This window comes from Candoia aspera, chromosome 2 (assembly GCF_035149785.1).
Source record: "Candoia aspera isolate rCanAsp1 chromosome 2, rCanAsp1.hap2, whole genome shotgun sequence".
NCBI lineage: Eukaryota > Metazoa > Chordata > Lepidosauria > Squamata > Boidae > Candoia > Candoia aspera.
The window spans coordinates 7,761,362-7,778,571 of NC_086154.1; positions in this window are offsets into that span (position 1 = coordinate 7,761,362).

Sequence of the window (17,210 nt, forward strand, 5' to 3'; positions counted from 1 at the left end):
CCTTTTAAATTGGTTTTCAAAGAGAATATTACAAGGTCTTCACTGTTTAGCCATATTTTCCCTCATTCAATCAAAGGACATTTAATGTCTCTCTTCTCTTTGCAAGCAGGAGCAGACCGTTCCAGAGAACAAGGCCTGCCACCGAAAAGGCAGGCCTCCCAGGTCCCATAAGATGGCAATATGGGGGAACGTGGAGCATGTCCTCCTTTTGAGAGGGTGTGGGGTGGGCAGATGTTCTCCGGAGAAGGCAATCTAACCAGTAACCTGGCCCTATGCCATGTAGAGTTCTTTGGAGATGACTATGGCCTTGAAGGACCCCCAGAAGCCTATTGGCAGCCAGTACCAGTAGAGGCCTTCTGTGGGCATAAAAGGAGGTGCCTATAATTACCCATGTTGTGCATCGAGGATCAAATGAAATTTCTGGATGGTTTTCAAGGGCAGCTTCATGTAGACCCTGTTGCAATAATCCAATTGGGAGGTGACTAAGGAGTGAGTGACCATGAGCAAGATCTCCCAGTCCAGGCACACACAATTGGAGCACAAGACAGAGCTGTGCAAAGGCCTCCTTGTGTCAGCCCTACAAGGTAGGCTGGACCAGGAAAGTGGCTCCACAGGAAGACTAGAACTAGACTTATTGAGAGAGGCGATCGGAGCAGAGTCTTGTGAGTCTGCTTGTGCTTTTCCTCCCCTCCTCCTTATACCCCAGTGAGTCAGGGAAGAGTCAGCCTGAGTCCCTTCTTAATCCCATCTCCCATCCCAGGATTTAAGGAAGGCTTAAGGGTCAAGTTGAAGGGTCTCCTTGTTTATGTAACGAACTCTGAAGGTTTCCTTCAAAGGCATCTCTACTACCTCCCCTGTTAGACTCACTTCAAAGCAAACCGCAGGACAGAGTAATGGGAACAAACTGTAGATTCGCCCCTCCCTCCATCCGCAGTTCCCCAAGATCACTCGATAAGTCCTGCAATGCAGCAGTGAAAGGAATAGAGTCTTGTTCATTCTGAGACCTACAGGCCCCTTCTAATGGTGGGAGATCACACGTTTCCTGGGAATTGCAGATGAAACTGGTGTATAAGGGGTGGGGCATGGACATCTGTTGCATTTTTCCATGATCTCTCTGATTCCAGATAGGCCCTTAACTGAATCAGGCATTCCAAATGTTTCCCCTTGGATCTAAAATCCAGAATAGCCTCCACTTCATACTCTTCCTTCTCTTCCACCGGGATAGAGGGAGGTGGAGCTGTCCTAGTCCATAAGCTTCAGGGCGGGGGTGCCTCCCGCACAAGCAAGGATCAGTGGAAAACAGGATGAATCTTTATTGGTGCAGGAAATCACAAATGAAGGGCAACCAGATTAATTTGCTGAACCACCGGGGAGGACCCAAACTTGCAGCATCAGTTGTCCATCCTTAACCTCTGCACCACCCTGGCGAAGGTTGAAGAGGAAACCGGAAGCACATTCCGCAGTTGTACATTTGTATATCGAAATCTGATCTGAGTTCTTTCTTTGTAAACTGTTTGTTCTCCCTGTAGTGCGCTATGTCCGAATCTGTCATGCTCCTTGGAAGATTAATAGCTGATATAACGTCTGCAGGAGCCATGATCCTTTCTTTTCCCCTTTCTCCACTGTCTTTCGGTAAGCTCTTTTTTTAATAATAATTCTTACTGAAGCTTTTAATAGACATAGTAAAAACAAATACAAACTAAACTAATAGAGAAAAGAATAGTAAGAAAGAAGTTTAAAAAGAGGAAGAGGAAGAAAGAGAAAAGAAAAGAGAGAGGGTAAAAAAGGAAAGGAAAAGGAAAAAAGAAACAAAGAGATTAATAAAGAAGTGGCTTCCAACTTTCATCACACCAAGCAGAAGCTGACATCGTAACTCGTCACCCTCTTTTAAAATTACAAACAGAAAACTCTTCTTCCCGTAACCTAACTCATATGCAGACACCCAGAAACCATCATCTTTTCAGTCCTGGTTCAGCAAAAAGCCCAATAGAAGCTACCAGAAATGTCCAACAATTAACTTATCCCTGATCAAATAGTCCAACTCTACACTCCTTCCTTTTGCGCTTCACCATCTGGCCTTTCTTTTGTTCCAGTGGTGCCGCAGGACTTGGCCTTTCGTCAATCTTTGGCTTTCCAAAAACTTCTTCAGCTCCTTTACCAAGCTACTTTGTGAATCCAGTAAAGAGGCATCATCCAGGATTTCTTGTTGCACCTGCTCCTTCTTCAAGTCCTTGTCTTGATTTATCTTTTGTATTTCCATTTTAGTAATCTTTTCAGTTTTATTATATTCCATACTTTCAAGTTCTATTATATCTGTGTCAGGTAAAAGTTGGCTTTTCAAATCTTCCTTAACATCTTCTAAAGGTTTAACCCTTGGGACCTGTATGATTTCTAAAGTATTAGTTATTAATATCTCAGTCCATTTTTCAAAGGGCTCTTTAAGTAACTCAAAAGTTCTACCAGGGTTGGCCATTTTAAAACCTTCATTTAAATGTTATGGATGCACCTTTTCTTTTTCTTTCTGCCTGGTCCTTTAGTCCCTTCTAGTGTCCATTTGCAACATTCAAAGAATCGCAGTTACCAATATGGATTTAATTCCGTCTCAGTCATTTTCCATGGGTGTACTATTTAATTATATACTTGTTTTTCAACTCTTAACAGCAAAAGTACAAATGTTCCAAATTCCTCTGGTCTCCAAGTCCATTCATAACTTTAAAAAATTACTTTTTTGGTTTTTGCCAATTATACTGTATATTGTTTTTAAACTCTTGTCTCTATTTAAAGTTCCTTGTATCAAAGAAAGAAGGTAAAACTCACCAGGTGTCAAATTAAACTCAGTGTTTTGAAGGCCTCTAATATCCATGAAGTGGTTAAATAGATCATTTCCAAAGGTTTTTAGAAAATGAGTGCAGCTGGCTTAGTGTCCTTTTTCAAGTCTCCACCGTGGCTGAGAGCAAGGTGTCATCTCCCTTCATCTCCTGGTGCTCAATCCCACGGAAGACCACCCTTTTACAATCCCCTTTCAAGGAGCTGCCATTCAGGCAGGTGGTGGGCAATCTCCCATCCTCTCCTTCTCCGGAGGGGTTCTGGGGGACTTGCTGGCCCTTCATTCTTCACCACGGTCATCCGTCTCCACTGTTGTGGAGGCGTCTTCAGTCTGCCATGAGTCACTCAGAAACTCCAACTTTGAGTTAGCTCTTGAAACTTATTTTGCACATGATAGGACTGTCTTCTGCTGAAAAGAGTAGTTTTATTCTGAGATGAAATTTAGCCAGCACATCTTCTGCAGAAACATACAGAAAAGGCAAGAAAGGTGAGAGAAGGTGTTCGCATGCTCGGAAACCTTCATTTCTCTCGTCACACAAACAAAGGGCTCTTGCTGTAGAAGTCTGGATAACCTGTCTAAACATTCTCTTTTTCTCTTCCATTCCAGCTTCATCCCTTCCTTGAAAACCCAGAGTTTTACAATCACTCCATAGGTGGAGTGTATCTGGATGAGAGGGGAGACCTGGCAATGGACCTGGACATTGTCAACTGGCTGTTTCACAACTGGTCAATTAGCAGAATGATGTTTGGCAGCCTTGAAAAACAGGGATCCCTGCATGTCAAGTTTGTGGTGAATCCAAAGGGTGTGGCAGTGATGGATAATCTGAACAAGGTGAGGAAAATCTGAGTTTCAGTCTTTGTGAATCTCTCACCAACAGGATTGCTTTCTTGGGACAGGGAGCAGTTTTGAATATCATCCACATCCTCCAAGAGAGGCAATATATTCTTTGGTTAGATATCAAGCTGTCTGTGAGAAAAATACCCTTAAGTATTCAAGTAAACTATTCATGAGTCTTCTGCAAAGAGAGGTACATTTGAGCCAGGGTAGTTTGAGTTCATTTCACCAAAGGGGAACGTGGATTAGAACCTTAACTTAAAAAACGGAAGTATAGCAAAAATTAGAAAGAAGGAAGAAAAGGGAAGCAACATGCAACCAGATTGCTGAGCTGTTTTTATAGGCTTCCAATGCAGCAAAGCTAAGCCTTGAACTGGAGAGCACCAACCCCTTTCTCTTTTGCCGCTTTCTGGAAATAATTATATCATAATTTTCTGGGTGGTCTTCCTCCCTCTGCTCAGCCCCTGCCTCCTTCCAGATGTGTGGAAAGCTGTCATCCTGGATACATGAAGGTGGCCCAGGAAGAGAAGCCCAGCTGCTGCTATGACTGTGTTCCATGTGCAGAAGGAACCATCTCCACCATGGAAGGTGGGTGAGACCAGAGGAACAGGGCTAACTTCTGGGAAGACCGCCTACCCCAACATTTTCCGTGAGGGCATTTTGATAGGCTTTTTAGCCATTCATATCTTTCTAAAGTGTATAATTTTTCCCTAGTGAGTGATAAGAAACAACCTTAGAGGTTAAACTGGGAGCAGAAGACAAAAAGGTACTGGACCAATGATGGCTTAGCATTACCAGGGAGATGGCCTCTCTTATCCTTCATCTTCATCACACCTTTCATTTTCAAATTGCTATTCACCCCATTTCCCTTCAAAGTGAGAATTTCCAGGGTTCCTGGAATTATTGCCTAAAATGGGGGGAGGAAGTGTGTGACAACAGAGAAATCATGAGTTAGGGCTGAGCCTTCTTGCCCTAGTGGGATGATAGTCTACTAAGTGGTAGGAACAGGAGTGCTTGAGGAAGTCCTGAACTCACCACCAGCTCACCTGGAAGGTCACCTCCATCTTACTTTTCTTGGTCCATGTCAAAAGGAGCATTTTTCGATTTCTGCTGAAATAAGTTGTGTAAAGGGGTCCTTCACCTGCACGTCATTCCACTGTAAGTGAAGTTTCCCCTCTGGCTGACTTATTTCAGTGTGGTAGGAATCACCTTCCCCTCTCCATTCCCTGGCAGGTGCCCTGCATGGCCCTGTCCAGTTCAGACTCACACACACACAGTTGCTAGGTCAGAATAGCAATTTACTCAAGGCTGAGTACATAAACGGCAGGCAAGAAAGGAATGTAAACCAAAACATAGTCTCTTGGAAGGAAAGCTTGCCTGGGGAGTTTCAGTTTCAACAGAAACGGCAGAAGAGACATCAGAGTCCAGTCTGAAATTCAGGGAGCCAAGCCAGGTTTGTCAGCCAGTTCCCAAGCTCAGAGTTTCAGGGTTTTTTGCACAAGCAGGATTCATAGAACAACACACCAGAGCAGGAGATCAGATGGTTGTTTCCAACAGAGACACATGGTCAGGGCTGCCTCTTAATTCAGGCTGCAGCTAGCTATCTTCAGAGTTACTCCCTTGTTCAGCAAGGAGCCTCACTGAGTGCCTTTTCTCTGCTCTACTGGCCCAGTCTGCGGGCCTAGAGGCCGCAGTACCTCACCTCCCGACCGCTCCGGCAGTTCTGATGGTGCTTGTGTTTGATCACCCTCAGGTGATTCCTGTGTTAGGAAGAAATCTTACCAGGATCATTTCCAAGCCAGGAATAAAACAGACAGGTTCATTTTCAGGGCCCCGTTTTAGTGGAATGGAGAGACCAGTAAAGGACGGGTCACCCTGGCCACCCCCAGGGTCTAGTCTTTTGGAGTTGGAGTCCAAGGTTTCCTCTGGCAGAGCTGGATACAAGCAAGGCGTAGGCGGGGGGCTTGTTACAGGGATGCCTGCTGCCGGAGGGGATAGTTGTGACTTGGAAAATGGTGCTGGTGGTGGCCTGTTGTGGTGAAATGTCTGGGACTGGCTGGAAAAGTTGTGTGTCCTCCTCTCCACTGGTCCCAGTCTGCAGTCCCTTTTCATATGGCCCTCTTCGCCACGCTGGTAGCAGACTACTGGCAGCCAGGACCGTCTATTTTCTTGCAAGGCTCCAAACATTTTAGACCTTCCCTCCTTTCTGTCTTTCTCCTTTTCTCCCTCTCTTTTTCCCTTTTCTGCCTCCTTCCTATCTTTTTCTTCCTCTGTTAATCTCTTCCTTTGGTCAAATACAAAGTTGGCAATCCTGCACAACTTGGGAATTTCTAATGATGGCCAATTAGAGACAATTGTCTGAAAGCGATTCCGGATGTCTCTAGCGGATGGATGGATGGATGGATGGATGGATGGATGGATGGATGGATGGATGATCAATGAATGCTGAGGCTAAAATCCCTTGGTCTTTGTGGTCATTTAGATCTAAATACACATAGGTAATGCCAGTTTCTGATAAACAGACCCAGGAGGCGTCTGGAGTTCATCTTCCCTCTGTGTGGTGTGTTGAAACTCGGACCATTTCAGCAGTTTGCTTCCCATCTCTTGAAGGCCTTCTGATAGGTTTTCTTTAGGGCTGGTGTATTCATCCCAGTGATTAGGGTCACTGTAGCCCCAGGTGGGGCTGTTTGCTGGCCAGGCAAAACTGGCTGGGACTGCTCGCCCAGGGACTGGGATTTGGGGTCTTCTGGCTATTTCAGCAGTTTTCTCAAAAAGTTTAAAAATCTCGTCTCTGGTAAGAAAGACGTTCAACAGCTGCATCATGTCTCCCCAAGATGGATTGTGGCTTTCAATAATCGACTGCAGGGCCCTGATGATCATCTGTGGGTCCTTTTGAAAGGGAGGAGGTAATTCCAAATTACCAGATCAGATGGGGAGAAAGGCACATGAGTAAAAACAAACTCTAAATCACCTCATGCTCAGCCAGGTATAGGTTTTTTTTTAAAATAAAGCACCGTTAATTTCCCTAAAGCGTTCCCATCCAAGACATGCGATTCAGGATGGGCTAGAGGGGCACTGGGTGTGTTTGAATTAGAAGTCACACCTGTGGTTTTGGAAAGTTCTACCCAACAGCACCAATAAGGCAGATGGGAAAGCTTTGTGGCGTAGTCAAAAGTACCCATTTCAGGCCAAACTGAATTACCAGTAACATCGGTGAGCTTAGTCCATTCTAGACACAGATCCCGTGCATGGCTTTTCCTCATCCCTGCCTGTACGGGCGATTACCACCACCACCACCACCACCACCACCCGTGTCCCAGGCGGTAAGCATTCTTCCCAAAGGGGAAGCCAGGGAGACCTTTGACTGGCATTCCCCATTTCCATCCCTAACTATGACACCTGTGTCTACCAAAGTTTGAGGTGCTCCTTTACACCCGGAAACTCCTAATAAAGTACTGGTCCTCCCTTTTCACAACCCTGGTCCTGGACTATGAAAGGAGCAGAAAGCAGACTGGTACTCGCCCAGGTAAAGTCAAGCATTCAACCTTTCGCTGCCTCTTGCGACATGTGAGTCTCATCAGCTTTCCTTGCTTTCAAGGGTCTCCCAGTCCTTACCCAAGACGGGCTAGCAGCAGCCTAGGTGCGGCTGAGGAAGTGCCCTTAGCCGGCGCTCTGAAAAAGGGAGCGCTCTGCAGTCAGGCCCCCAGCTTGGGTTTCTGCTTGTTCAGCATTGCTGGTTGAAACAACAATCTCTCTGGGGAAAGGATCTTCCCTTATTTAATCAAGGAGAGCTCTGGCTAAGCTCAGCCTGGAAGGAATAGTCCCCTGATTAGACTGACATTTCCCACTGCATTTTAATCTTTGTGTTGAGCCAGCCTAACTGTAAGTTTTAACCTTCTGCCCTGATGACGGCGGGAAGACTGTGGTGGGAGGCCTTGATTTCCTTCCACGCCTGGCCTGGTTTCGCCCGAGGCTGACATTGCACTGGTTCAGCTGGAGCAGCTTCTTCAGAGTAGCCAGAATCAGAGTTGGAGTCCTGGGCCATGGCAGGCCCTTTCTTCTGAGCTGCTCGACTGCCTTGTAAGTGTAGCAGGGAACCGCTGTTTTATAGATACACTGTATATACACATACACATAAACATTTTTTTGGTTCCCTGATAAAATGAGGAACATCCGGCTCCAGTTTCCCTGTGGGTCCCTGGTCCGCTGATACGCAGGCGAAAGGCTGAAGGCTTTTTTTAACAGGTCCAGCAGTGCAGTGGTAAAATGCTGCTGCTTGCGTGCTTGCTTGCTCCCTTCTGAATGGAGTGAGCGGAGGAAGCATAAAACCCGGGGGTGTTTCCCTCATCAGCCTTCAGAATGCCTGCCCCAAGGGAAGCGATTGTTCCTGGCGGTCCAGGCACGGGTGAGAGGGGCAAAGAAGCAGGGGACGCTACCAGTAAGGATAACCGCAGACCAGACTGTAAATTTACATCTCCAGGACTAAATCTGGAAATGCATTTTTAAAGACTGGCTTCAACGTCACCTTGTCTCTACCTGGGAGACAGATGCCTGGCTTCCTCGGAGAAATAGAGGCACTTTCAGAAGAACCAGACTGGGAAGGGACCATTGAGGCCATGAGTCCAATCCTGTGCTCATTTCAGGAGGCCAAATTAGGCTTCCTCAACAGCTGGCAGCCCAGCCAACACCTGAACGGTGGATTTTAGCATTATACAAAAGAAGAAGTTTTAACGTATAGATGTTACTCCTGCTTTTTTTCAGATGCAGAAGAATGCAGCAAATGTCCATCAGATCAACATCCAAACAACAACCGAGATCACTGTATCCCCAAGATCAAGACTTTCCTGTCCTATCAAGAAAAACTGGGGGTCATCCTGACTTCCCTTGCCTTGTTCCTCTCTTTCATCACATGCTTGGTCTTGGGAATCTTCATTAAATTCCAAGACACTCCAATTGTCAAAGCCAACAATCGAGACCTCTCTTATATCCTCCTTGTTTGTCTCCTGCTTTCCTTCTTCACCTCCTTCTTGTTCATTGGCCAGCCAAGGAGAGCCACCTGCCTTCTTCGTCAAACTGCCTTCAGCACCATCTTCTCGGCTGCCATTTCTTCAGTCTTGGCCAAAACAATCACAGTGGTGCTGGTCTTCTGGGCCACACAACCAGGGAACAAAGTGCAGAGATGGCTGGGGAAGAGCCTGGCCATCTCCATCATCCTTCCTTGCTCTGGTCTCCAAATTGTCCTCTGCAGCATCTGGTTGGGCACTTTCCCCCCCTTCCCTGAGTCTGACATGAACTCACAGCCTGGAGAGATCATCCTGCAGTGCAATGAAGGCTCTGTCGCTATGTTTTATGTTGCCCTGGGCTACATGGGCTTCCTGGCCACCATCTGCTTCACTGTGGCCTTCCTGGCCAGGAACCTCCCTGGGGCCTTCAATGAAGCCAAGCTGATCACCTTCAGCATGCTGATCTTCTGCAGTGTCTGGGTGTCCTTTGTGCCCGCCTACTTGAGCACCAAAGGGAAGTACATGGTGGCCGTGCAGGTCTTCTCCATCCTGGCCTCCAGCGCTGGCCTGCTGGGCTGCATCTTCATCCCCAAGTGTTTCATTATTTTCCTAAGACCGGATCTGAATACAAAAGAACATTTGATGTCAAAATAAAATAGAAAAGTTTATTCTCATACAGGGCCGCAACTAGGGGGGAGCAACCAGGGCATGTGCCCCGGGCGCCACGCTGGCAGGGCACCAAAATGAGCACTGGGGGGGTGCCAAAATGGGCACGGAATCCATGTTTGCCCTGAGTGACACAGACCCTAGTTGTGGCCTTGTTCTCATAGCCCTGACTTGGATTCCTCTGGGAACTCGGGAGGGGGAACTGAGGCTGATGGGGGAGGTGATATAATGGTATGTGGGAATAGCCTTGGGAGACAGGAGGTAGAGCCACAGCCCAGACAACAGTCTGATAAACAAAATCTGAGTCGAAAGGAGGAACGGGGGTGGAGGAAGCATCACAGAAGGGACCCTCCCTAGTTGTCCGGAAAGAGGCGAGAGGAAGTGTTTATACATACACACTATGTATAAGCGTTTATGTTTTGGCTTTTAATCGGTATAAGCAGAGATGTAGAGGTGAGGAATTTTGGGGACAAAGGATTGCACAGTCACTGTAGCACCCATAAAATGAATTATTTCACTGAATGTAACATCATAATGTAATCCACATATATTTTCAGGGAAGGAGCTGTGGTGTATTAGAAACTTCTGTCCTTTCTCTTTGCCATTCAGAAGATCAACAAAGATCCCCACCTCTTACCCAACATCACCCTCCATGACAACATTTCTAACAGAAGAACGATTTGGATGCTCTGGTGGATTTGCTTTCGAGTGGGGAAGCCAATACTCCAAACTACAGCTGTGGAAGGAAGAAAAACATGCTGGTTCTCCTGGAAGAGGCCAATTCTGATATAGCCATCCTCATTGCTGCCCTGCTGGGCATCTACAAAATCCCACAGGCATATAGCAGGCGAATGGCTCCAAGTTTGTTCCAGAGAGCTTCAAGGCACTCTCCTCCTTAGAAATGTTAAGCACAGGTTAAGGTGAAAACATCACCTTGATTTCATTTTTCAGTCTCCCAAAGAGACAAACACAGAAACAACTCTAGGTACCAGTTATGAGTGAGTGAAAATGGTAGTTCGCAATGTATGCCTGCTCAGATCTCAGACTATGCAGGCTCTCTTGTGACATCCGTCTCCCCGAAGAGGAGCCTTAGATTTCTTCTTATCTTTAGCCTTCGTAATGTCCATTTATGACAGCTGCTTGTTTACATTCTCTGTATTTCTGCTCTCCCATTAAATGAAGCCACCAAGTTAAGTTGGAGTCTTCAAGCTATTGCCTTAGCTTTGACACTGTCTTTTCAGGATCTAATAGTTTGGCTTTGTATGAACACAAAACAAAACACAAGCCTCTTCATTTCTTTTCAGATCAGCTACACTTTTATTTCCCCAACCCTGAGTGATAAAACTCAGTTATGGTTTTCCTGCCAGACCATCCCTGAAGAAGGTGCTCAGAACCTGGGACCTGTTTAGTGCTCCAGTACTTTAGGTGGACCTTCACTGGCCTCTTTGCTGCAGCCACTGATAATGGGGCATTGGGACATTCACTCCTAGGCTAACTCAGAATGGAATTTGTGTTGCTTTTGCACAAATACATGACTGAATACTGAGAACTTCAATTCTCTGATTTCTGTTTTCTGCAAGTGGAGCCAAATCAATGTTTCTCTTTACTATGCAGAGCTTATTTCCTTCTTAGAGGGTGAATTTATTCTAGCATGCATATTTCCCTTCTTGAGAAACCCCATTGTAGGGCAAGTTTGGATCACAACAGCTTTGTGGGACCTCACCAGGGAAGTAATCTCCCTTTCACATACACGCATAGTATTTTTTTTCTTTTCTTATCCAGACAAACAAAAGGACCAAATTTGATGATTTCATGGATTTCTATTTTCTTATCAAAGAATTTATGGTTAAAAAATTTCACTGTTCATATCTAAAGGCTGCCTTCCTTGTGAAAGGCTGGACAAGGCGTAAAGAGAAAGAGAACTTGGAGACTCAACCATAGTTTCAACTGGGAAACTGGGTGCATCCTAGACCAAGCTAAATCCAAAAATGCTAGGGAATTCCTGGAAGTCTGGCACTCAGCCATCAACAGAGACATAGAGATAAACCACATTTACACACCATTCAAAAGGGACAATAAAGCTAGGAAGGAAACAAAAAGACCAGAACACATCCTAGCCAGCAGCCAACACCCAGATAAGCAGGGAGTAAGACCAGACAAACAATCCAGCAGAAAACAATACCCCAATCAAGGAATTACCAAGGAGAAAACCACACCCCCACCAGCACTGGCAGGGCAAGCTACTGTATATAAACTGGGAGCAAACCCCACACTCACTACTGATGATGTTACCTAGTTGGGAAATGAAACATCTGCAAGCAAACAACCAAGCTCAGAGAGCACCAAGGACTCCACAGTTCGATCCTGAGCTACAGATATCGTCTTCTATTAGAACTTGGAGATTCTACCTCAACAGGAGATTGAGAGGACCTTCTCCCTTAACTTACAACACCATCCAGCCCGTGGCATGTGCCTTAAATGCAGCCTATTCATCCCAATCCCAGAACACTGTAATGGGGAGAAGTTCAAAAGCTCCAGCCATGGCAGGTTTTCCCCTTCCTAGTCCATACATAATGCTATGAGTAAAGTCAGTGTTGCAAATGACCAAAAAAGTCCTCTGAGAAAATGTCAAATACATTGAGAAAATTACATTTTATCAATCATGTTCTTCACTAAAATCCCTTGTTTTCATCCTGTCACACACTGTAATGGTCTGTGGGAATGACCTTGGGAGATAGGAGGAAGAGCCGCAGACCGGACAACCGCTGTGCAAAAGGCATCTCAGCCCACCAAAGTATCTGCTCTAAAATGTGTCAGTTGCTTGTGGATGCTCTGGAGGGAGAGGATATTTTTACCAACAGCAAACTTTTGAAGAAATGCCAGGCGATGAATCCACTTTGGTGATGAAGGAGTCAGTCTGACTTGCAAGATACCAATCTTCTTTTTTTCTCTCTAAGGGATTGTTTTGGGAACGAAATGGTTTTGCTTTGTGGGAAGATTTCTACTGAGGAGTTTGACTTTTTAAGGGGGGCAGTTGGATGTCTTTATGAAAAATGCCTTGTGTGTAACATGGAGACAAGTAAATGTTGTGGTTCATGTTGATGTGGGATATAAAAAATTAAGAATATATATTTGGTTTGATATTAAGGCTTATATGACTTCATTTTTCTTTAATGATTTGACTGGATTTTTTAAAGGTTTGATTTACAAGCTATGTAAGACACCTATAAGGTAGAATAATATTTGGTTTTTAGGTTTAAGAGGGTTAAGTGTTGTAGCATTATTAATTATAAAAGTAGACAATTTATATGTTTTTATAATTTGATTTTTGTTATAGCGGACAGAAATATATAGAATAGTGATAGGAAGGAAATAATTAAATGTTTTTTGCGGGGGAGGGAAATTGATTTATAGATGTATATATTATTTCTGTTTTTTCTATAAGGGGCAACTGTATTAGTGATTTGTATGAGTGCTAATGGAAGGATTTATAGAAATAATGTGAGCTGGGTTTGATACAGAAGAAGGGTTTGAATATGGAAATTGCTGAATATTCCTGTTGCTGAAAGTCAGAAGTCACTTTATGTAATCTCTAAAATTCTTTTTTCTTGCGTTTCACACTCTTTTTAGTTTTTTCTTCTTTTTGTCATTTTTTTTGTTTTTTGTAGTTTTTATTGTTTCTTTCAAACTTAAAAAAATTCTTACAAAAAAATACACTTCTATTGTTTGGTTGACATCCCTGAAAGGACGAGTTTTTGCACATCAAAAAAATGGCTTTCGCTCAAAGGAAAAGCATGGTTGCCTAAACTTCGAAAGGTGGCATGGATGCCATGCTAAAATGCTAATATCACATTTATTAAAATGCTAATAATAAAGCCTAGGAAAAGAAAAAGAAAAAGTTAGAGAGCCAGTTTGGGCTAGCAGTTAAGGCTCCAGGCTAGAAACCAGGAGACCGTTCTAGTCCCACCTTAGGCATGAACGCAGCTGGGTGACTTTGGGCCAGTCACTCTCTCTCTTGGCCCACAACGTCGGGCTTGGGCGACAAGCCGGTCGGTTAATTCCTGTCGCAACCTATGAATCAACATTCAGTTGCTCAGAAAAAAGCAGACCCTTCACTTGCATGAAAAACTGTAGGAAGAAAAAATAATAATAATAATAAAGCCTAAAGTACTACGTAACAGGGTGTCATGTTCATCGTTGCAATGTTCAATGTACATCGTAACGTTTCGCATGCCATGGTGCTGACGCGCGTTCCGGTTGGGAGGGAGCTGCTGGGAGACCTTGTACCAGGCTTTCTCTCTCTCTTCATTGGGATGGAATGTGTTTGGGTTATCGTTTGTGTTCAAGGTCCTTTTTGCCCATTGATTAGCAGAACTCATTAGGAGCATCTGGGATGGGGAATTTGAAACACTTGAACAAAGGGGGAGGGATCACATTCGCACCGAGGGTTTTTAGTTTGTATTTGGCGCGCTTTTGCTCATTCTCAGCTTTCTTTGTGATTGCTTACTATTCTTAAATAAATCAGATATTACCAAGCTCCCGCTTGAGAGTCTGTGTTTTAGGATAGGCAACCGTTACACAGGGGAAGAGCCAGATCTTCACAGCTTAGCACACAAGTTAAGAGGGTCGTGTGTGCACAGCTCTGAAGGACCCAGAAGTTGATCTCGGCATTAGAAGGGGACGAGGCTAGAGTAGAATCCTGGGACTTTGTCAGTTGCCCACACTGGAAGGTCTGCGGCCTGTATTAGATTGGTTTGAAACCGGAGAGAAATAAACAGGAAGGGGGCACGTACTGCAGCTTAACCTAAGTAAGTTCAAAACCCTAAAACTAGAGGAAAAAGAAATAAATTCTCATGATTAACTGAACAAATATCTGCAGATATAAGCAGCCTCCGCTGAGTCAAACTTGACTCTGTGGGCTTCACGGACACAGCCGTGCTGTTTTCTTGAGAATACAGATTTGCTTTACCATTGTTTTTCTCAGATTTTTTTTTCCCAAGTTCCCAGTCTAATCTACTGTTTTGAGATCTCCTTGCTTGGCTTTTTCAAGATTAGCCAAAGTCAGCTAAATGGTGCCACCTGCTGGTCATCAACATGAGAGAGAAGTTGAAAAATGAGAAAATATATGATGGATTATCAAAAACCTGCTGTGTTCACTCCCAAAATGAGAAGTGCAGCTGCCAATATATAGTTCCAATTCTTAAGAATATGGGGAAAAATCATATTAACTTTAGTTAATTAACTGAACTTGAATTAAACCAAATTAGGTTTTGTCTCAGCCTTGCTCAGCACAGGGCAGCTGACTTGCAACACAAAGGCCGAAAGCGCCTTATAGACTGAAAAAGATTTACAATAGATAAATAAATAAAGGCACCCAAGTTTAGTAGTATCTTGTTTTGTTCTAAAAAAAGGAAACAGAGCCCAGAGTCCCCCGTATGAGGGAGATGGGCGGTGATGAAAATATGATAAACAAACCAAAGTGGAAGAGGAGCACTGCCTTCCTAGCCACACTTACGGCTTTTCTGAACCCATCTGGTGACCGCAAAGCTAGACTACTTGGGTCACTGGGTCAAATCCAGCCTCAGGGCTTCTCTTAGGACGTTGATTGAGCTTTTCCTCGGTTTCCAAAATGCAGCAGACTGACAGGAAAAAAACATCCAGAGCTGCGTTGTGGTTCACAGAAGAAAGTATCTCCTGTGAAATCAGCATGGCCTTAACTTCTAAGATCAAGAAGGCTACCTCTTGACCTTAGTTGCTTGTGGACTTCTGCCGGGCCAGGCCTTGCCTTCCCTGAACTCCCCAAATATTCAGCCTGCCAAATGTTTCTGTCTTTTGGCATTTCACAAGGGAGGGGATTCTGGTTGTCCTCAACAGTTCTGCCTTCTTTCCTGTCCCAGTGTCGTCTTCTTATCTCCAGGGAGAAGAACCAGTTTTGATGCCCCCTTCTTCCTGGCTTCTTGCTGGTTCCCATGGAACTTCCACGATGGTCATTGCTAAACAGGTAAGGGGAGGAAGCCCCAAAGTCTGAACTGAAACTTGGGGATCAGGTGGGAGGTCCAACTCCTGGGTGTCTGTGCTCAGAGAAAGGATATGAATGCAGACAAGGAGGCTCAGGCAAACCTCCATTTCCTTCATTTCTGGGTGTCCTCAGAAATGAAGTCCCCAGCAAGTGCAGCAACCAAAGGCCTCTGAGGGGGGCACCCATGGCTGAGGGGGAACCAGAATATAGGTCTCCCCATTCCTAGTCCACCTTCCCCATCACCCCACCCTGGCTCTGGGGCTGAGAGGGATGGACTGGCCCAGCATTCCCCAGGGACCTTCCGTGGGGTGGGGGTGGGGACAGGAACCTGGGTCGTCCTGCTTTGTCCAACACTTTCCATTACAGCTCCCTGGCTCTTGGACTGAAGGAGTAGTTCTCGCTGTGGAAACAAACCTGGTTTTATATTTGTATCATGTGTATTTGGTTTGACTTGATCGCACAAGCTGTCTTGGCTGGACCTTGCTAAGAAACACGGCCTACAGACACCAACCTGAGTTCTGGATTCTCCCTTTTGAATCGTAGGCCCAGGACCAAGAGAGTCTGGCAAAGACCAGGAAGACCATCTCTGCAGGACCGGGGTGGGGTGGGGATCAATGGAGCTGTTTTATCCAGAAACAGGCAGCTTGAGGAAGGGGGAGACCAATCCTCCCCAGCTCATTCAAGGCCTGCACGATGGGACGGTCACTGCTGGGATTCACACTCTGCCCTTCACCATCACTTATTGGGGGACCATCACTTACCAAGACGTGTGAAAAAGACCACCATGACTTATTCATCAAATTATACTTAAAGCAAACCATGGTTTACCACATTTCTCTTCCATCTTGGACAAATGTTAATGAATAAAAGGGGGGGGGCTCCTGAACCGAGTGAGCTTTGCCTGCCTGTCTGTGAGGAATTGCTGGAGGGATCAAAGTAGGAGAGACCATTCCCATGAAAAGGGGGCTTCATTCCATCTCCTCTGCTCAGGGGGGCTTTTTGCGGTTTCCAGGACAGCCCCTGGGACTCCCCAGCCTGCCTCTGAGCTTCTTTCCTGGGGGGGCGGAAGAGGGGGGGGATATTCAGCCAGCGCCGTGGCCGATGGGAAACCCTCCAGCCCAGGATGGAGGATCTGCCCTCTGGGGCTCCCCGATACACAAGTTGTGCAGGTGGGGAATTGGGGGCTGCCTCTGAGGACCTTCCAGGCAAACTGCTCTTGGCTGGGAAGCCTTTAGCTGCTGTCACCCAGCTGGCCTACCTTAGGGGGTTGTTGTGAGAGGAATGGAGTGAGAATATTTTGACCCCTGCCCTGTAGGGGTGGAACTCAACCAAGGCCTGTTGGTTTGCAGAAACATAGGTCTGGTTCTCCCCAGCAACCACAGCATCAGAGGAGATGCCTAAATAAACATTATCTTATATCCTTTAAGGACATGAACATGTTCAGTAGACACCTTGCACCTTGCCAAACTTGGATTATGCGCAGGTGCCTGTGTTTCTGTGTCCATGCGTGCGTGCGTGCAAGGGTCAGCCAACCATGTCTTTCTGCTGGAGGGGAGTCAATGCTCAGGGGCCCACTTTGCAGCTGGGGCTCCTTCCCCCATGCAAACGTCCCACACAGAAGGGAGGCTAACTGTCCCCCCAAAACGGAGGACCATCAGCCTTGGGCAGGGAGGACCTGGCTCAAAGCTGAGCCTCTCCAGATAGACCAGCCCTCCCCACACCGGTGCCCTCCAGATGGGTTGGACTGAATATCCAATCATCCCCAGCCAGCAGGGCCCTTGCCTAGGATAATGGGAGTTGACTGCTGGAGAGAAAAGCTGTGGAAATTTATTTCGTGCTCAAGCTGGAAACGCTGGGCCTC